At 45.0% G+C, this 21,682-nt stretch overlaps 1 protein-coding gene across 2 annotated transcripts in view; it reads left to right on the top strand.

The window, feature by feature from the left end:
- The first annotated feature begins 717 nt into the window (after positions 1 to 717).
- Positions 718 to 21,682, top strand: part of tspan9a (tetraspanin 9a) — a 171,547-nt gene continuing 150,582 nt past the window's right edge. For both annotated transcript variants that reach the window (XM_076042713.1, XM_076042715.1), the window contains exons 1-2: positions 718 to 1,097; positions 13,576 to 13,620. The gene's annotated coding sequence lies outside the window, so the exon portion shown is untranslated. The remainder of the gene's footprint in view (positions 1,098 to 13,575; positions 13,621 to 21,682) is intronic.

Here is a 21,682-nt window from a genome sequence, read left to right as displayed (position 1 = left end):
TAATTTTTCACTCAACAGCAGTGCAGCCATAGCAGGGGGACCAACAGACACTGAAAGAGACTGATGAGGTCAAGGTTTCTCACGCATACAGCAAGCAAGACAGAAAAGAAAAGAAAAAAAGAAAAGAAAATCTGATGCATTAAAAAAAAAAACTTTTACATTTTGTATTTAAAAAGTCCTCGAGTAGGATTAAAAGGTCAAATTGAGTTGAATAAATTGATGTTAGAAATTGAATAATTACCATGTTGTGTCTATACAAGGAGCTATATTTTCAGTTTTTCATTTCTAATGTTTTATATTTTTTATATGTTGTTTTTCTATGCTAATCTTAGTAGGCTAATTTATTTGCATTGTTTTTGCATTGTTTTTGTTTCATTTAATTTTCTTAACCGCGTATGCCGGAAATGCACATAATTTCGATGCAATTGTGCAAATGTCAAATGAACTCTAATGGACATTCATTGCTACAATAAAAGTGCAGCTTCTCCTCTTTTTTTGTCCACAATGTTTACTATGTTTTTTTCAACAGATATATTATATATGGTTAACACAGTTGGGCCATGTTAAAATCTGTTCTCTGAATCCATATGTACAATCGGTTTGAGATTAAAAACAAAAAACAAAAAACAAAAAACAAAAAAAAAAAACAACAGTTCCACCTGGGAGGCGGATGTGGTTCCCCTGTAAAAAGGCGGGCAGGGGCTCTGTTACGCCTGTAGGAGTCACTAAAAGTCCTCTTCGCTTCTTCCCTCAACTTCATTTCCTTGTTGTCCCGGCCGGAAAACTCTCAGCTCCCAAACCATCATCAGGCAGAGACGCGTTCAGCGGGAAAGCGGGCCGGCGCGGAGTGACCGGGGGAGCAGAAGGAGGTTCCTCCTGTAGTTGTCGACACATTTCCAGGGACTTTCCCCCCCCCCCCGCCCCCCTCCTCCTGTTCAGGACCAGAAGAAGCGGAAGGAGTCGGAGAAACGGCGCGACTGTGAAGTTTGCGTAGCAAACAAGTTGTGTTGAAACGGAGCCGGGGTCCGGTCTCTTTGTCTCGGACTGTCTGTCGTCTGTCACGTCCGCGGAGTGACACCTTCGAGGATTTGAAGCAGGTAAGCAGGCGTGACGTGACGTCCCGCTGCGGAGTTCGACAGTGTTTGTTTAACGGCGAACAACGTGACGTGATGACATGGCCGCGTCCGACTTTATGATGTAAGACGTGATGTGGGAGAGATCTCCAGAAGAGCTCAGGCATAACAAGCACTTCTTCGTATGTGTCTAAACTGTTCAAACAGTCCCAGTGTGGGCTTGTGATGTGTTAAAGTAGGAATGGTCAAAATAGAGCTCCTATCACGCTATTACAGCGTGGTACTGAGGCAAAAATAATATCAAGTAATATTAAAGTCTGTTGGGTGTTAAGTGGTTTTTAATTGCCTTTATGAACTCCTGTTAGGACTTGGCCCGCACTGCGAGCGTTACTTGAAGAAGGCAGACTGCTTATTCCTGGCAGTGAATCAACCGTCACATGGCGACAAGCTCTGAATAGTGACAAAACACACACGTATATATATATAGGATTCATCCTCCCAAAAAGAAAAACAAGGTTCCCTCATGACAAGTGTGCTGTCTACCATGAAGTTGCTGCTGGCAGGTGAGCTGTGCACGAAACATGTCGCGCTTAAGACATTTTGCATCAGTTGGAATTTTTAAGTTTAGCGGGAAGGAACATCCACGCAGGGACTCTTGTCAGGCTGCCGTGATTCCCGAGCAGCTCAGCCAGGGATGCCTTCGCTGACACTCACGGTCTCTCACTTTAGGGTTACAAGCTCGTTGTGTTGGAGCGAGGGCACCGCTGACAGCCCTGCTCATCACCAGCAAGAGGATCACGCCTGTGATATCGTTCCTAGTCCTGAGTGCAATTTCCCCGTCGGTCTCCCGACGTGCGTTAAGAGCTCCTGGAAAGCAGGTGATTGAAAGTGAGAGGTGAATGACGTCTACCGTTCCCTCTGATGAGGCGGCCAGATGTTCGGAGACGTCTGGCCCCAGGTTTATTTGACTGCGCCTTATTAAGTTGTGTTGCTCTTTAGCTGAGGCTTCTTTTTTTTTCTTTTTTTTGGTTCTTCTCTGCCCTGTTCAAGAAGTGCTAAAATCACAGATCCCCATTTCAGTGGTTTAGAGTCTCGGACCTCTTGGCCCCGTGGAGAAATCTCGGGGGACTGAATGAAAACAGCAGCTTTTTTACCTCGTGAGCCATGTGCCTCGCTGTGGATCGCGTCTATTTTGGTATGCAAGTGGGAAGAGGGAGAGGTCTCGACTCCGCATTCTAGTTTCTCTCATGGCACGGGGTCACGGCCTCCTATCGACTGTTGGCATGAAAGTACAACTTACTTTTTTTTTTGCAGTCCTGTGAGGATTAATGTTCTCTTCTGTCTGCCCCCTAGATTCTTTATGCCCCTCTCTGATCTTTTAAATTGCAAACACTGATTGCCTGAAGAGCTCATTTTCAGCTGAGTTGCCCAGCTGATTCCGCAAAATACGGGCCTCCGAATGTTTAGCTGTTGTTAACCATCAAATGCTTTGTCACAAGGCTTCCACTCTGGGACACACTGGCTGTTTCTCCACTGTGCTGAACAAAAGCACTGACATGAGCCCCTGGCTGTGTTTCCTTCCTCGGCTCTCTCTGTCCCGCGCGGTCACCGCCGCCCCCTTGGTTCATGAACGTTCCTATTCTCTGCAACAAGGGTTGGGAGGGAGCGGGACTGTCAGTTCTGAGCAGAGCTCAGGCTCAACAATGGGCGAGCTGTGCTGCTATATCAACATTTATTCCTCTCTGTCTGCCCCCCCCATCCTCCCAACCCTGCACTTCTCTGTTGTTTTAATCAGTCCCACCACGGACCAATCAGCAGCGGGAAGAGCCGCGCTTTGCACTCGCTCTGCGCAGTGACCATTGAGTTCAATGACTTACACTGACTTTCAAATCTCTGCACTATCAGCCTTATTTCAGGCCTGCATGGCAAGTCTTCCGGTGTAGATCAGGTATCGAACCCCCGGCTCTATTCAGAGCAGTGCATTCTGAGCCTATATTTTGACCTCGCTATATGTACAGCAAGCGGTTGTTTACGGTGGCATCTATTTTCAAGGCCGGGGGAATGAATGTGCTGCACGACTACTCTGTCTTGGAAACCGAGTCCTTTGCTAGAAATGAAAATGATTTATATCAATGGTATGAGATATTATGCAAATACTGTTTTCCAAATGTTTTGTATCACTAATTTGCTTGTGAACAGATTCGGCTTTACTCACAATTTGCTTACTATTTGCGTGGAATGACACCAGTGGTGGATGACACAGAGCTGGCTGTCTGCTCCAACTGTGTAACACAACCACAAGGTACCGAAACAAAAGTGGCTGGAGTTTACGGGACCTCCGCACTGTGAATGTACTTGTGCAGGATGGGTGTGGTTTAGCAGGATGTGTCAGCGCCTCAGCCGGCATTTTGACAGCCTCTAACTGCACGCTGTTAACAAACGATTTTGACCTTTGCAAAGATTAAAAAAAGATTTACAAAATCAAGTAGACAATCGAAGCAAGTAACCACCGTGTGACCACTGATTGGATGTAACCGTGTTTAGAAGGAAAAACAAAAAAAGGACAAGACATTGTGTGAATTAGTGTTTCACATAGAAGTTAGAAGCCCCCATTGAGATCCAGCTGAAAGCTAATTATGAGTGGATTCTTATCTATCTCCGATGCAATCCACTCATAAAGAAATATAGAATATTTTAGATTTTGTTCATTGGAAGTCAAATGAATGTGCAGTTGCTCCAGTATTACCAGAGTTTAATAGACATGTAAAAATGATTGTAAAATTACAACCACGCCCCTCTATCTACCTCCCAACACACTCAAGTCAAGAACCTCATGTTATGTCTATGAAACACACCGCGTAGAAATAAACTCTTGACTCTCTCATTTGAAATCTATAATTCAACTCCAGGTCCAAAACTTGTTCTTAAAGCGTCAGACATTTAAGCTATTTTAAATTTTCCCATTAAAAGTTCCCATTTTGCCCACTTTGTTGGCATACCTGGGGTCTGCTTCCTTGTTCTGTCTTATTTAGTCCCTTAAATTCTGTTAATACAATGAAAATGACCTCTAAAGAGAGATTTGTTAACCAGCTTTGAACCTACTGCGATTAATTGTACACAAGAGCCTCGTTGGGGCTGAGGCTCAGTGAGTTCTCCTCTTACCTCATGCCAGCACTCTAATCAAAAGCACATTGAGTCAGTGAAGTACCGGGCTTCTCTTGGAACAAGTCCTGACCACCCTGACTGAAAAAAAAACAAAACACCCAAAGCAAACAGCTGAAAACACGATTCTCCGTGCTTGAGGTTCTTTCGGGCTACACGACATGTGCTCGTCTCATCCCAGATTCTGCGAAACCAACATACAGTGAATATATTGTAACCATATATATGATATACTATAGTTTATTGTAATGAGGTTTATCAAGCTGTATCTCCAACATGATCCTGCAAAAAGCTGCAGGGGTCTGAATTTGTACCGAACAGAATAATCTTCTCCTTTGGGCTTCAGGTGTGGCCACAGCCAATCATCTGTCTCCATCTAACCCTGTCCTCCGCATCCTCTTTTCTCTCACCTTTTCCACTTTGTGCATAAATCTCCTCTTTGGTCTTCCTCTAGACCCCCTACCTGCTATTTCCACCCTCATTCTACCCTCATATTCACTGTTCATCCTCTGGATTTGTTCAGATCTTCTCAGTCTGGCCTCTGCGGCTCTCTCCCAAAGCGAAGCTCAACATTTTAATTTCTGCTACCTCTGAAAAGAATAAACATTCCAAATAGTCCAAAACAGGGATATTAATATTAATATCAATATTTTATCACGTAAACCTGGATACTAATACCGAGGTTTCTCAGTAAACTCGATATGAGCGAATTCAGGTTAAGGCTTATAATCAGGAAACTCCATGTAAACACAGTCTTTAAGTGATACATACACTTGCTTTTGTCCAAAGTCATTGTCTATAAGTAGCTTTCTGAGGGACCACTGTTGACAATTTTCATTCTTTATTATCAATCCATTTGCATAATGCCGTGCATAATATTAGTTTAAAATCTTTAAACTGTTCGACTTTATAGGAGTTTTTATGATCAAGTCCGAATGAGACAACAACAAAACCTCCTCAGGATTAATCTGCTCAATTAGATTCACTTGTCTGTGAAAACCGCTGTAGGGACTTGAGTTTTATGGATGCACATACTTCCTGGAAATGGCTAAATGTTGATTTTTCTTTTTTTTTTTTTTCATGCAAAAAGCTTCAAAGCATCGTATATTAAATCACAAAACATCTAATGTGGTTAAGTGTGTTTCTTATAACTTTTATAAAATTCCAGAAAGAGAGAGAGATTTCTTTTTGCTCTGCATCCTACGTTTCCAGATGTGATGCTTTCATGATAGGTCACAGATTGTCATAAAATATATTTCATATGGTCGTTTCTGAGCGTCTGGAGGCAATAAAAGCATCAGGGTTGCATTTTATTCTGACATCAGCCGTCTGTCTCACCCATTTTTGGTTTTTGTCTAATTCTTAACATTGCGGCAGTCCTGACATGAGCCACATGTTTCTGCACCTCTTTTTATGGTTTCCTGTGTTTCACAAATTGTCTTAACTGTGGAGTCAAATCCCTCTTGAACAGGCTGCCCTCTTGGTTACTGTCAGCTGGTCTTCTTTCATAGCAGTTGTACGTTTTTACTGGTGTAAGTTGGTTAGCCCTCTTCAAAAATCCACGATTTTATCATCTAAAACAAAGCATTTTTTTTTAAATACAGAAGTAAATGACCAACCAACCAACCAACCAACCAACCAACTCCAATAAAACCAGAACAGAACAAAAACATGCTGACCGACATCCAAAATCTCATGTCGATGTTCTCTAAAAGCAAAACCAAGCGTGATATCCAAGCGGTAGTAAAAGTTTCTGTCTGGCTCACTGGCATGACATCTTTGTTCTTCTTCTCTTTGTTGCCTTCTTTGTGTCGTGATCACAGACTTCCAGTTTAATTCCTTCATCAGCTCGAGGCTTTAATTTGTCACAAACACAATACTTAATGTTTAATCCCTGCAAAAAATACTGGCATTCCCACCAACCCTGAATCCTTTGTGCTAATTGCTTAATGGCAGCGTGCCACGAATAACAGAACTGAAACTGCTGGGTTTTTTTTAGCGTCTTCATTCATTCATCCTTTCTCTATTGCCACCTATCCTGTCCTCAGAGTCCAGTTGGGCACTGGATCTCATCTGGCTTACACCCTGGTCAAATCAGCAAAGTGTCCGACGCGACCAAGCTAACGACTTTGTAACAGAATGCGTACAGAGTCCTTAAAAATAGTCCTGTGTAACTGACGGAAGTTCAAGGCCACCGACTTGAAGCCTGTTGAAGTCATCCTGCGTGCCCTTTGCTCCTTTCACTGCAGCCCCTCCCCCCACAGCTTACCGGCCATTGCTGCTTAAGATTCAGCGGATATCTTGCTTTCCTTTATTTGTAGGAATGCGTTCCCAGCCCACAGTGAGCGCTAGTTTGAGAGGTAGTGAAGGCTTTTGATTGAGGGAAATCAAGCAGAGCATTGTGCTGAGTAACTGGCGCTGTCCTCGCATTGTTGGAAGAAAATGAATTTCTCCAGTCAGGCCTGCGAGGGTAGCGCACAGAGAAAACACATACGGCATGGTAAATTGCGCCTTGCAAGCTGTCAGCCTGTCGATGCGTGGAGGGGCATGACAATGACGGACTCTCGGTGGATTGAGCCGGTTGCTTTTTGCCGAGTCTTTTCTTTGTGCAGAGGGCATTTGGACGGCTTTCTCTTTTGGTGATCAGGGCCGTTGACTCCAGATGGTAGGCGGGCTCACACAAACCATTCCTTGGACCTTGCAGAAACATTTTGTAGCATATGGTGGGAAGCTTCTCTCAGCTCACTCGGTGGGATTCCGTCACTGCCACGTTTAGGGAATGTAAGAGGGTGTGCAGATTTCGGGTTAGAACCCGAGTACACTCAACTTGAAAGCTTCCCATCTGAACCGTCTTAATACAATTTGAGTTGCCTAGTTATAGTCGTACTCCCTCTCTTACTCCCTATCATGAGAAAGAGAGAGGAACCACAGCCATTGACTATACACACATATGGAGGGAACTTCCGGTTTAAAAAAGGAGGCCAACACAAGTGTATAAAAATCCTGCATTCTATCGTCTGGCCAGCAGGTACCGCTAAAGCTGGTTGCAAAAAGGCTAGAAATATAACTGGCTGTCAATACAGAAAGAAGCCCTGAATTCATACCGTTAGAAGCCGGTTGAACTTATTTTGTTGAACTAAATCACTAGTAAAAATAAATGAATAAATAAAGTATATTATCCAACTGTTGTCTGTTTACTGGCGTTTGATGCTGCACTCGCTCTCCAGTCATTGCTCACCCCCAGTACCATCCACGCATCCAAATGTGCAATCTTCTGGTTTCAAAACGGACTGGAAGCTCAAGACGGCGCTGACCATGAAGCCAATCCCGAGGCTTCAGTACGCATATTTGCAAACCAATGGGTGATGTCACGGTGACTCTGTCCGTCTTTGTACACAGACACTGGCCGCAGCATGTATTTAGTTCTGACTGTACAGGCAGCCCGTGCAAGCTTGTGACCCACACCAGGCGTGGCGAAGTTCTGTTGGTGGTGTGAGTTTGCTGCGATGGCAGTCAGTTCATCCGAGCTGGACGTCATTTCCTCAATGAAAGACGAGCTATTAAACAAACAAAAAACATAGCTATAGTTTTTTATTTTGTTCTGACTGCCATTGGAAAGAGTTTAGTCACTCACTGCAAGGTGTCAGCGACACAATGTTGGTGTTCGGCAGTTATTCGCCTCATACTTTGACTGGTGCTATTGTCGCCTCACTCAAATTGTGGGAGAACGCAGATTGTGCACTATACCTGAAGATTCCACTTGCTTATGCCCTGTATTCTCCTTGGAGGCGTGCCGCGCAAGGCTAAATTCTCTCGCTTGGCAACAGAAATTCCCTTTGTAAGATGTTTAAAGAATGCTACTTTTGACAGCCATGTGGTGCAAAGAGACAGCTCAGCTCCTCAGGTCAGAACTGCTTGGCATTTTGTGAAACCCCATTCCGTTTGGTCTGTGAAGCTCTTCTTTCTCTTTTTCTTCCTTTCCCTTTCTCCAAACACCCCTTGAGGGCTCTGTGTTCAGGCTCTGACTGCTCTTTGACACGAGCGTTCACAATTTTTGAGAGACGGCGTTTAACATGTGAATTTGGCGGAGCTGCCTCGTGCACGCTGGCTGGATCAACTGAGATGGAACTCAGTCAAAAAGTGCATATCTGGGTAACAGTTTGAGCTGCAGAGTGTAAATACAGTCAATCCACGAACGTCCTTATGGTCATAAAGGGGTAGGGTGATGTTTTTTTTCGGGTTGGTATTATTCTTTTTTCAGAGAGAAACGAATCACAGCAACGATTACCATAAATCATTTGAGTTTGGAATCTGTAAAAATGGATGTGTTCCCATGAATATTGTGCTCCTTCAGGAAGTGATTTTTTTTTTTTTTTTTTTTTTTTTACATCAAGTTCATTGGCTCAACAAGAATGACTTCCCGGCCGCGTATAAAATTGCATTCATTGCTGGCAGACTTGTATACTTTTTTATGTTATATATCTGATTACAAATACGAGTGTAAAGCCTGAGATTTAAAGTGTCCACTCACACAAGCAAGTCGATAAACTGTGTTTTTATAAGCACTGTTACATGGGAGCTTTTCTAAAAATATTATCCACCCGATCATGGTCACAGATGGCAAAAACTTAACCAGAGCTTTCAGAAATAGGAGGCTAAATTGACAGATGATCGGAGGCAAACTGATGTCATTTCATCAACCAGTCATTTATAAATTATTTCAGGTCAAGCAAAGCTTTTCCACAAAGAACAGTTCCTGACAGTTGCTTGGAAACTGCGGAATGTTTCGACACAGTGTGAACCCTTTTTTATTGTACAATTTTGCAATGGTTATTTATCCAAAAAATAAAATGATCTTTCGAATACTGTAATTCACGTCTCTCAAGAACGTGTTTGAAGTTCAAACGTTGCTATTTCCATCCTCGCTCACCAGCCGTGAGGTTTGAATTCATTTCAAGGATCCGGCCAGCGCTCCCGCTGCCTCTGCCAGGCCGGAGTGCCATCCACACGAGTGCTCGCCGAACGCTTACAGATGTTCCGTGCTCTTTTGCAATTTAGCTGCGACTCCCGTAAACAGCCGTCAATAGTGTGATTGCAGATGCAAAACTGCGTCGAGCCGCTGCCAGCGTTTGCACAATAGCCCCGCTTGTCAAACCCAGTCGCCAGCGCACCGCTGACTGAGGTTTTGTTCTCCGACCGGGTTTGTGGTCGTCGCAGCGCTGCAGCGGGCCTCGGTGCAGGCGGAGGCATAATGCAGAGTGTTGTTGGTGTAAATTTCACCAACAGCTCCCCTCTGTCTTTGAATAATGACTCTGTCAAAATAATCAATTACAGATGACTTCACTTTGTTTGTTTCGTGTCATATCAACCGTTCCCATCAGTTGTTGCGCACATGTTTCTGCTCAGTGACTACCAAGGCTCCGCCGATTTAAACGGTGCATCTGATATATTTGACTGCTTTTTAATGCCTTTGTGCTTTGGGCTTATGGCTCTTTTTTTCTTTTTTTTTTATAGTAGTTGTATTTATCAATTTTTACGATATCCTGGAAGGCAGATGTAGCATTTTCGAAATCGTGAATTTATCACATGTATCCCTTTTGCAAAAGGCATTCTGCTGGACCTTGAGGCTTCCTGCCTTACTATACTATATATCAATATATAATCTATAGGTATCATTAGGACAGAAAACGCGCAAAACATTTGCAACAAATTAGGCACTGTACATGGTTTCACATTTCTTGTGCTTTCAAGCTGTTTTAACGATGTCATGATCTATATTTTTTCCCATAACCACTGCACACATTTGTGCGAGCAATTTTTTTTTTATGTGATTGTGGTGAGCCTTTTACAGAACTTAATTATGCATGTAGAAATCATCCTTATACAACCATTCAAATTAATGTTGAGAAGAACCAGTCCCTTCACATTTGTGGAGGTTTTGTCTTTCTTTGCAGAATTTATTTATGCGGGGCACCGATCCAACTTGTCATTTAGGAATCTGTCTTTGCAGCCGATCGGCCACGGCTTGAATTGAGTGGAGTTGATCAATGACGGCTGTTTGAACGCGGCCTGCGCCTGATACCCGCTGCCTGCTCAGCAACAGTAGGACACTGCAGTCCTCGATAAAAACGCTGCGCTATCGCTCCAGGCCAGCACGACACACACACACACCAGAGTGATTGAGCTGTGTGTTTCAGGACCCATCTCACCTCCACGAAGCCAATCTGTCTGGCGGCCGACGGCGCTGTTGTTCCTCTCAGAGGGCACGAGCAGCTCCGGGTGTTGGGTATTTCCTGTTCAGCTGCCTGACCCGGTGTGACCCTTACCTTGTTTTTCCTTTGACACGGACGCGCAAGCAAGTGGAGCCACTCAAGGCTACGAGCTGAAAGGTCTTAATGCTCGACACTTGTGCCGCTTGTGCTAAAGTTAGCCCCCCCCACCCGATCAATTATTTACTGCAAGTTCCAAGCTAGACCCCACGCGCCTAAAGCCGTCATACATATTTTTGTTGAAGTGAAGCGTTGCACCCCTGTTCTCGAGACTTAAAATCTGCTGCCGCTTGACTGCAAATCAGTCCGATTTAATCGAAACACACAGTGTCTGACAACCGGTGGCTGTTGCCGCTGTTTCACATTTACAGCTGTTGTGCGAGGCATGCTAATGCTCGACGTCCCCCACGCAGGAGCCTCTTTGTGCGATTCTATTTGACAATCTGATCAGGATGCCTGTCGGGGAGGATATAAATAGACTTTATCTCGCCTGATTCAGCCTTCCTGTTTGGAAGGTGGTGGGCTGCTCCTCAGGCTCTACGGAGCCTGACGGCTCGCTTTGACCACACTGCGCTGTTTTCTCGGGCTAGAATTTCAGCCCTGATTCATCTCACGTGGGCAGGCAGACAGACGGGCAGGCCAAAGGACAGACACACGGAGAGTGGCGCACGCTCGGATGCAGACGGTTCGGTGGGCATGGGGAAGAATAAACAGTGTCTGCCTACTGAGCGGGGGGTTTAATAGAACAGAAGGCCAAATTATACCCGCCAAATCTGCGAGGTTAACTCCAGTCGTAGTGGTTGAGTGCTTTTAAGTTAGTTAGTCTATTTAGCACTCTTTTAACTGACCGACTGAGTTTCCCATCAGCCTTCTGGCCTGTCACCTTCATTTATTTCATCGTCCCTGGTGGCTCCTCGTGAGACATGTTTCCCTTGACGCATCAAAGCCAAGTGTCAGTCCAGTTGCTCTCCATCAAAGTAAAAGGGGAAAGTCAAAAGGGTTGTATGTTGCCGTCTCACGGCCGGATGGCTTTTACAGACTGAATGGAGCGTTTAGTGGGGTGCTTTTTCTTTCATTCTTTCTTGGTATGCGATGCCGTTTTTCCCAAAAACTATTTATTGTCAGAGTTTGTTATTTTTGTGACAAAAATGGAAAACTATTTTCTCATTACTCATGGACAATTGGAAATGAGGGCGGAAATGTCACTTCCTGACCTCAGGACGTTGACCACACACAGTTAGAGTTTTCAAGCATCAAAACTAATTAGGAAACAGGGGCTTTTTAACTTTCCATCTAGTAAAACTGAAAGGCAAAATAGACAAATACATTTTACATACTTATTTACTCTTTTTCAGCCCTTCTCTTTCGCTGTCCGTTGCCTGCAATCCTCGGGCTCCTCTTTATCTTCTGTCCTTCCTGTAAGTCTTTCCCTAATCTTTTTAACAGCAGTAATGGGCCCCGTATTAACTGCAGCACCAAATTTGGCTTTACAGAACCATGCCTGCTTGTCCAAAAACTCACATGGCAGCAAATAGAATAGCTGCAGATGACCTCAGCTCTCAGTGAGGTTATATACAGGAGTTGCTTAAGTAAATTATAGAAACAGGTTTAAGGATAAAACTGTGAAAATCTCTGCCACAGTGCAGGACAGAGCTGAACTCTGCATCTCCGTTATGCTAACAGCTGAGGAGCTGAGGACTGCGCTGGAGCCGGTTAAGCTTGTTGGGATGCTGCCCTAATGTGTTAACACTCTGTAGATGTTGCAGAAGGCAGATGGCAATGCCACTGTTGCCAACTTTGTGAGTTTTTTTTTTTTTTTTTTTTTTGCTGAGCCCGGGAACTTTCCAGAACCCCTCGGGCACATAACTTGTCAGAAACGACCAAAAAAAATAAAAAAAATGCAGCAACAAAAAAAAAAATTAAAAAAGTATAATTATACCGTCGACGCGAAAATTAAGACGTCGACGTGCTGTGTTGTTGTAAATTGATTGAATGATAAAATCCCACTCCAGCTGTTACGTGCTCATTTGTACCTGCAGTGCAGTACTGAGCGCTGAGGGTGGCAGTGTGGCTCGTTGTAAACATCCTGCAAAAAAAAACACAGAGAAGTAGAACGGGGTCACCTCTGAAAAGGCTCGAGAACTCCGACCCATAGTTTCTGAAGTTTAGGAATATTTCATTGAAAATGGAGCAGCGAAGTAGGTTTGGTGAAAACAATGCAAAGCTTACCCAGAATTTCATGGTTGCACTCCGGCGATACGCGAACACCTTAAACGCTGACAGCTTGTCACAAGTGACTAACAAATGCAGCAACTTTCAGAAAAATAATGTTATTGTTACATAACAGTGAGTTTTTGAATAATAAAAATCAAACTCTGTCCGACCAGTCTTGCCATCAGTCCAGTTCATTAAAAAAAATAACCGAAAAATAAAACAAATTTGAATATGAAATGCAATAACAACCAGCAGAACAAAACCATTTCTATTCATATTTAGGATTAGTTAAGTTAGTAATTAGTGTTAGTTATGTCCCTCCCTGACCACGTTATTTTGCTTCGATGTATCACTCCATTACAAGCAGATTACTTTCCTTGCCACAGCAGATAAACGGATGACATTGTTTTGGTGACTTCAGCCATGGCCAGAAGCTCCTTTTCTCACGTTGGCAACGAGGGTAAAAAAAAAACAAAAAATGGCTCGGTGGATATTCTGTAAAAACATGGAGTTTCCCCTGAAGATATGTTTGCGGCATCAGGATGAGCAGCAGGCTCCGTCCTGCAGCAGGACGGACCTGCCAGCTGCTGACTGATTGCCTGACAGTGAGCTGGCGGGAGTGAAGGAAATCCTTGTCATGGCCGGCGGGCTATGAAATGCATTATGGCCGGAAATGTTGAACGTGATTAAAGAAGAGTAATGCCCATAGTTGCCAACAGGGGGCGACCTTGCATCCTTTCTTTTTCTCAATTTTCCATGACACTTTTTCAGTTGTGATATTCAGTTTGTAATTATTGTCTTGTGTTCTGCTGTCCAGGAGTTTGTCTCACTGCCTTTTGTATGTTTTTATTTGACAGGCTGTCCCAGGAGAGAATTAGAATCCCCAGACCTCATCTGAACCGGTAAGAAATTCCACTGTGTTCCGGCCTATCCTGCTCTGTGGCCTTATTCTGTACCTGTCGCAATGCTCAATAGTTGTTGTATTTCTTTGCTCACAGTCTTATTAGAATAAGCAAGGCATGTCTGGTTAAGTCAGAAAACAAGCCGGCCCGTTGCTTGGCCTGCCCGGCCTGCAGTAGTGTGACGTGGTCGCTGTGTTAGTTTCCTTCGGGGTGTTTTAGGAGACAACAGACCATACAGGAAACTGACTCCTGGGACGAAATTATACAGTCTTCCTGGCCCGGCAGCAAACCTTGTATGGCCGTGCTTCCTGTCTGCCTACCTCCTCCAAACCTTGTGGCCAGTGTCTACAGGAAATAGCCCTTTAGGCATGTGCACAGATATTTTAAGCAGCTATGGCGTGTTATGAAAGTAATTTAATGTAATGTTGTAATATAAAGGTAAGATTGTTGTGCCTTTTATTTTATCGCCATGTCATTTGCAGTGTTAAAGCACAAACCTAGTGCTGGCCACTGCAAATAAAACAACCCTCCTCCAAGTCATCTGTGCTTGCTTTGTATGTCATAAAATTTTCATCCTGCTAATGAAAGTGTCAAAATGCGTCCTGTGTTTATGCCTGTGCACAATAAGCAAACATAGCACTGCAAATAACCAGATTCGTCAAAGTAATGAGGTGTCGTTGGATTGGCTGGTTTGCCAACAGTACAGTCATTTCATATCGAAGAAGGTGCTTAAATACAAGAATTTTTGTTAGTTTGGTTCTGTTAAATGTTACTTTTTTGTCATATTTGTTTATATATATTTTTTTTTATTTGTTTCACTATACACCCATTTTGATTTGCGCCTGTGTTTGGAAACAGCCTCTGGCAGGCGCCTTTATTGTGTTGTAGATGTGTTTATATGTTTACTATGTTACTTTGAAGGTGAATAGGCAGCAAACATTCCACAGAGGAGCTTGTATGCGAAGGAAAATGCCACTTTTCTTTTTTATATTCAGTGGCAGCAGCAGCCGGGTCTGCAGCGAGCTCTTTGGTAAATAAAGGAGGTTTCCCATGGAGACTGGCTGGTGTTGACGGGCCTTTTCTGGAGCGGAAAAACACAAATTAATTGGCCATGTTTGTGTTTTTTTTCCTTAAAGTGAAACTTTACTTTTGTACGTGGTGGCCAAAAAATAACCCTTGGAGCCTCCAAGGGGCTCTGACGAGGACGGGAGACAACGGTCTGCTTCTGGATACCGCCGTTCGACTTCTTCGACCAGATGGCTTCAGTCAAGGAAGTTATTTTGCAGATCTCATTTTGCACAGAAAAGTACAGAACTGGCTTAGGAGTTGTTGGTTATTGGTCGTTTGTTGCATTTCAGTATGTTCCTGTCAATGATTCATTCATGCAAACGCTTGGCCCTGTGTTGCCCATGTGATAGATGCATGAAAGATAAATCACAGATATCTATCCATCTGTTCATCTTTGTCAAGTATTAACCGCCGCTGCAGTCAGTCCACACTCTTTTGCACACAGGATTTTCGCAGTTCAGAGGGGATGGCAATGGCAGGAATAGGAGGGATTGCGGGGGGCGGGGGGGGACTTGAAGAGGAGGCGTCTAAAGGAAGCAGAGGTGGAAGCAGGGAGGCAAGGGCGCCGCATTTCACGGCCCCACTCATGTTGCCTCTGTGAAAACATCAAGGGCCGCGCTTCACTGCGCAGCGCCGGAGCCTCTGTTTGATGGCGGCTTAGAGAAACACAACCCGTCAGCGGCGTTCAGGAGGGGTCAAGTGGGTTCGGAGGGAGTCTCCAGAGAGAGCGGCGAGGAATGTGGCTGAATGTTGCTGCCGCCTTTCTCTATCTATTTATTTAGTAAAGTGTGAGCATTTGAGATCCACCAGGTAAAACAAACCGCACTGCAGTCGGGTTATTAAGGCCGCCTTTGCGCTTCTGCCCTTCACACTTTGTCTCTTTGGTCCAGTATTTTTGGATCGTCTCTTTGATGAGCCATATGAGCATCATCTGCATTTACACCTTTGTAGACTTTACTTGCGCTTGAGTCAACCTGCATTCACAAACAGGGAGTGGAAACGAGAACATACGTGATTAAAATGATTGATATCCAGCTCAGATTGTTATTGTTATTTCTATCATAAAGGAAGTGAGCTGACGATCATCCAACACCATTCCCACATCAGCAAGATGTTCGACTCGCATATTTCTACACATGAAGGCCATTATGAACTATTTACTTCCGACAGTCACATCTAAATGGTTTGTTTACTCACTTACTTACTCACTATATAATATGCTTAATGTGCTGTGCCAGAGAAAATGTACCTACCAAGACTAACAAAGCACAGAGAAGAGCCGATTTCAGTCTCTCACTGCTGATTCAGCCACTTTTGGTGACGTGAAATTACTGATTATCTTTACTCCTGCTTTGCTGCAGAGCTGCTTTGCCCTTGAGGCACCCGCTGCTGCTTTGACTTCAATTTGAAAGTGCATGTGGCTCTCCACATTTTTTTTTTCCTTTTAAAGCCACCAACCGGAGACCCAAAGCAGGAGCAACTAAGATAGAGAGCTTATAAAATGTGTCATAAAAGATAAATGAGATCCATTAAAAGGGGAAAGCAGTGCGTGCTGCCATTCCTTTTTTTTTTTTTTTGGTTGTTGTTTTCCAGAAGGTCAACAAAACTTTACATTTGCCGCAGCATCTGCTCAGCCATGATTTAATGAATAGTCTGTACTACAAGGGCTCGTTTTAGAGTTTGAACACTTGATACTTGGCTACACTACTTGGATACTGGCAAAAGATTTGGAAAGCAAATAAAAAGACTGTCCAAAGGCTACACGCTGTCAGCGATGATTTCATCAAACGCTTGTGAAACTCCTGCCTGCTGCACATTGCATGGCACTGCATCAAAGCGGCACCTGGCTGTGTGCAATTTTTCTTAATAGATTTACATGAAGTGAGCATAATTGAATGCTGCCCTTTGGAGCCAAGTTCACGAGACGCGCTCTTTAATGAAGTAGCAATTGACTTGGAGATCCAGGAATTCAGTCGCTGCATCCATCGTCTGTTTCTGCGCAGGGCAGAAGTGCTTCACAATCAGAACACGCGCACATGCAGCCTTTCATGGAGGACATTTCTGCTCCGAATCATCGGGCAAATCACTGTAACTATGCCTCAGATCAGCTCTCCGGCCCCGGCATAATTACACCCATATTCTCGCTGAGCTTTGATGGTAATAGTTCTGCAAATGGGGGGGGGGGGGGGTGTTGGGATGATGCCTCACTAAGAGAAACCGTGACGGCCCAATCATGCATTGTGTCTCCATGGTGGCAATGCGTACCTGTCAACGAAAGGATTTCAAAGGGACTGACTACATTGTGGCTACCTCATTTAAAAAAATAAAAAAAATAAATAAAAAAAAATAAAAAAATCCCCACACACGGATATTGCTGAGGACTGCATCCAGTGCACTTTGGGAATTTTTATTACATCTTGGCAAGACGGGAGATGTGTCAGGAGATTATTTAAGTACATTCTCATAAATCTGATAGCTCGACAGGTCATTTTAAATGAACCAACCGTGGAACATATCCACACGTTTCCTTGCATTGTGCGCCCTCTAGTGAATGCTAAGCGATGTAGCATTTTTACCTCCGCTTTGCAGGGCAGCTCGTTCACACAAATGTTGTCTTTATTAAGAAAATAGCTTAATATCTAGATAACACACTGCAGCTAAACCGCTGACAGGGCTTTAGTACCCAACCAAATCAGTTGGAGGAAACACCTGGAAAGTTTGTGACACCGTGGTCTCGCTGGGCCACACACAGTGATATTAAGCCTAGTCGAGATTTGGTCATGCTTGTGACTCACGGTCGTTTAACTGTTCAACCGGATTTCTTAAGGCCTCTTTTGATTACCAACACGGTGAGGACGAGGAGGCGGTGAGAAAGGCTTAAGAAAAAAAAAATAATAATACGGGAGGAGGAAGAATCCGTCGAAGAGTGATTAATAACGATGGAGTTGTGTTGTGCCCGGACAAGCTCTTCCTCCTCGGCCTCGCGCCAGTGTACCTCGAAGTTAATATCTCATTTCTAGGCCTCGGTAGTGCAGGGAACACGCCAATCCCCTTCTCAGTTCCATCGAGTGGCGCGACTGCCGTGTTCTCGTCGACGCCACTAGAGGTCAGTATGACCCTTGAGCGAGAGCGAGCGAGGCAACGACAATGTCAAGGCCTCCTCGGATGTGTAGGAGTTTTTTTTTTTTTTTTTTTTTTTTTTTTATGAGCTTGTCTCCAGAGTGACTGCTCGAGCTGTTTTCTCCTTCAAACAAAATATGTCTTTGCGTTGTTTTTTTCCCTTCTCATTTTCTTTCTTTTTTCTTTAAAAGTCCCTTTCCTTTTTTTCAGGTTCGAACCTGTTTATGACATTTGCATAAGCTGCCTTGACAAATGTACCTCCCGCTCCCTCCCACCACTGCCACCCTGCTGTACCGGGGCCGCCTCTTCCCAGAGTGAGAGCTGACGCCCTCATCAACGCGTGTCAGTCTATTTCAGGCTCTATTTCGAACGCTCTCGAACATGGCCAAGTAAGAGCTCAGCGTCGGTGTGGATGTTGCGGCTCACGCTCCGTCGGGAGTGTGATTTTTCAAGGGAGCCGGGTGGGTTGGGGTGGGGGGGACGGTATGTAATCCTCGCCGGCCTGTCTCCTCTCGTGTCACCGCCGCTGACAGCGGCTCCGCCCTGCGTGGAGGAGACGAGCCGGAGGTATCAAAACGTGTGATCTGACCTGATGCGATGGTGGTGGCATTTCTTCAACAGCCCCCCTCCCCCCGCATATATACCACCCTGCTCCCCTGCCATCCCTCCACCACCACCTCCATGCCCATAACTGGAGCCGTCCCTCAAGAAGGCCCCGCCGTCTCCTTATTGATCCCCATTTGGCCGGGCTTCATTCCTCTCCCTCCTCCTCTAGCCTCCGTACCTCCCCCCACACCAACCCCCCCGACATCCGTCCCGGCTCTGAGCTCATCCGCCGCTGACCCCCTGCTCTCAGGATGAGAGGAGCTGTAATTGGAGGGGAACCAGGGTGACAGTGGAAATGGGAGAGGGGGGGGGGCAGGTGACGACGGTGGCGTTTGGCCATAGATGGATGGGTGGGGTGGGGTTGGGGAGGGAGAAGGGGAGCGTGAAAGGGTGAGCGAAGATAAAGGAGGGGGTTGGGGGGCGGTGGGGGCGATCGGGCAGCTGGGCAAGAGATGAATGTCATTAGCCGGGGAGTGGAAACAGGGGCAGGAAGGGCACCGCCAGCTCTCGCATGACTCCCCTCCCGTTAGCCCGAGAGTAATAGAATCCCAACGTGATGCGTGGGATGCTCGCGGGAGGAGATGGCGCGGGGGGGTAAATTTAGCCCCGGCCGCAGGGGGGGGGGGCTCGAGAGAAGGGAGATGGGGGGGGGGGGGCGCTCTGCCCGACCGCATCGAGGAGTCACAGAGGACGACAATCACAATATGAAGCCACCTCCTCTCCATACCTGAGCAGGCCAAATGGCGAGGCGTATCTGCTTTCCGACGGGGATGAGGGTGGTCGGTGTGAATGGAGGCCGGCTTGGGGTGTGGGGACGGGTTTAAGTCAGCCTCGCATTATTTTCCAAGCTCTGTTTGGGAAGCGTCCGGCTGGCCCGTTGCTGGCTATTGCGTTTCAGACGAGTCACTGGCGTCACCGGCGCCCCCAGGTGCGTCTCCTCGTCCCTCAAGGTCACCACTCAACCCCCCCCCACCCCGAACCACCACCACCTTAAACCCATAAGCTCATCCGGCGTGAGCGATTCCGAGCCGAGCCGGCGGCCGTCCTCCCTCCTCATTAATACCTGCTTATGCAGTATCAGGTGAAGATCAAACGAGGGGCGGCGTGACTTTGAGGTCCGATCCTCGCATCAGTTGCTCTCGACCTGTTGTCTCCGCTTCTGCGACGGGTGAGGGAATGGATCCCCATTGGTCAGACGGTTCTGTGAGCCTGTGAAAGATTTCAGCGACGTCGTGTCTGTTGTTCATTCATTTATTTTATTTTTCAGACCAGACGCGAGCGCGCTCATTAACGTCATCATGTCCAATTACACCCTAGTCTAGTAAACAAAATAAAGGTGCGGTGTGGATCTTTGAAGAAGTCAAGATATGCCCGTGTATCGCAGTCCAAAGGAGGCCTACTAATTAAGCGAGAAATGATTTTTTATTTTTAACCATTTTTTTGTGCGATCACTAATTTCTGGAAGTAACTAAAAGAGCTTTGTTGAACATCAAACAACAGTCGTTCCATCAGAACCCCCGTGAATATTTATTTCACCTCATTCAAACGTGATATTATCCTCCACCATATGCCTCCATACCTCAACAAGTCAGCCCGGTTTCTATTTGTGGTTCGATCCGCCTCATGACACTGCCAAGAGCCACTGACAGACCGACGACTGCTGTGCATAATTGCAGCTTTATGGTATAGCTGCATCATCGGCGATAATAGATGCAATCCTATGAACAAAGACCTCGGCAGGCGGGCCATCTGTGCACTTTGCCGCGCAACGATTCGGCCTCTCGAAACTTGAATGCATGCACTTTGGGATCGGTCCGTAAAGGGATTCTGCCCTGCGTTGTAAAAAGCGGGCTTTAATTTATTTTTAATCTGTTCCGGTAATGGGCATGTTTGTCTCTGTAGCCAGGAACATAATTTCCGGTCTTTCTAGTCAGTATTTGCAGTTGCTAAGTGAGGACGTCACTAAAGCTGTGAAAGTAAGCATAAATATACGCGAATCAATCATACCTTTATCAGATTGGTCTCCATTGTAAACTGCAACCTAAATCCTATTTCAGCAACGGTCTTAAATCACATGCTAAAAAAAATACTTTTTCTTACGTTAAGACCCGCTGCAGTTTCCCGTAACACAAGTGAAGGACAAATGACCAAGATTGTATCCTATACATTATATTGTAAATACACATTTCAATGTTTTTGTAATAAGCCACACAAATGTACCAAACGACTGTTTTCTGCAAAGGTCAGAGACGAAAATACAGGCAAATACTTGCAACACGTTAAGTCTTAGTGAGATTGATTTTCACTTCGGCAGCAGAGATACAGAATTATTCAAAGGAGACTTTTAGTCTTTTTGTGCTCCTGTTCATCAGCTTCGGTCCGCTCTCGTCTGTTTCTCACACAGGGGGCTCGTATTAACGCTGCCTCCTCGTTAATGTAGAAGAAGAGTGTATTTTTTTAGACATTATGTAGGCTGCCTGCTGTGTCTTCGACGACTAATCAGCTCTCGGCACATCATTTGTCGAGATGATTGTGCAACAGCAACATAATATTCAAATCTGGCACTTTCCTTAAAGTGCAGATATCTGACGCAACACTTTAGGGGCCAGGGAACCAGAAGGTGTTGCGCAAGCTGTGATCTCGCCGCTCATCATCAGCTGCCCTGCCTCTGCCGCGGTCCTGAGAGCCACAATATGACAGTGACTAATTCCTTCCTAACTGCTTGTCTAGACGCCGTCATCCAGACTTGCCGGCACTTGAGTCACAGGTGGAGTTGTTCTTTATTTAGATGTCTCCAGCTCTCCTCGTTGCCTTTGTACGTAAAGGATGAGATTGTTTCCTGGGTGGTCCGTGACTGTGTTAGTGGTCACACTTCCAGCCTCCAGTAACATTATTGATAATGGGAAGTAAAAAAAAAAAAAAAAAAGTCCTTCCTGAGGCAACGGCTGCACCTTTGTTAACATCATGACTAACCATCATGATTCACTTCATTAGGCACCTTTAAGAAAGTAAAAAAAAAATGAATCGCATTAAAAAGATGAAAAGGAACTTTATTTAAAATCATCAAAAACATTTTTTTTAACAAACTGTCATCTTCACTGGCTTAAAAAAACCCACAAAAATCATTGTTAGTTTTGTGATGTTAAAACCAGTTCTTTTGTACTTGGGTGTCGCTGTCATTTCATCCCATCGTTTATTGTTTTAGGTGGCAGCCTGAGTTTATTGTCCCTGGACCCATTTATAGCTGAGAGGGAGCAGGTAGATTGAG

Source organism: Nelusetta ayraudi, unplaced genomic scaffold (genome assembly GCF_046127955.1).
Source record: "Nelusetta ayraudi isolate G7.1 ecotype Tasmania unplaced genomic scaffold, CSIRO-AGI_Nayr_v1 ptg000071l, whole genome shotgun sequence".
NCBI lineage: Eukaryota > Metazoa > Chordata > Actinopteri > Tetraodontiformes > Monacanthidae > Nelusetta > Nelusetta ayraudi.
The sequence above is the reverse complement of the archived record's forward strand: the minus strand, read 5'-3'. Positions and strand labels throughout refer to the sequence as shown.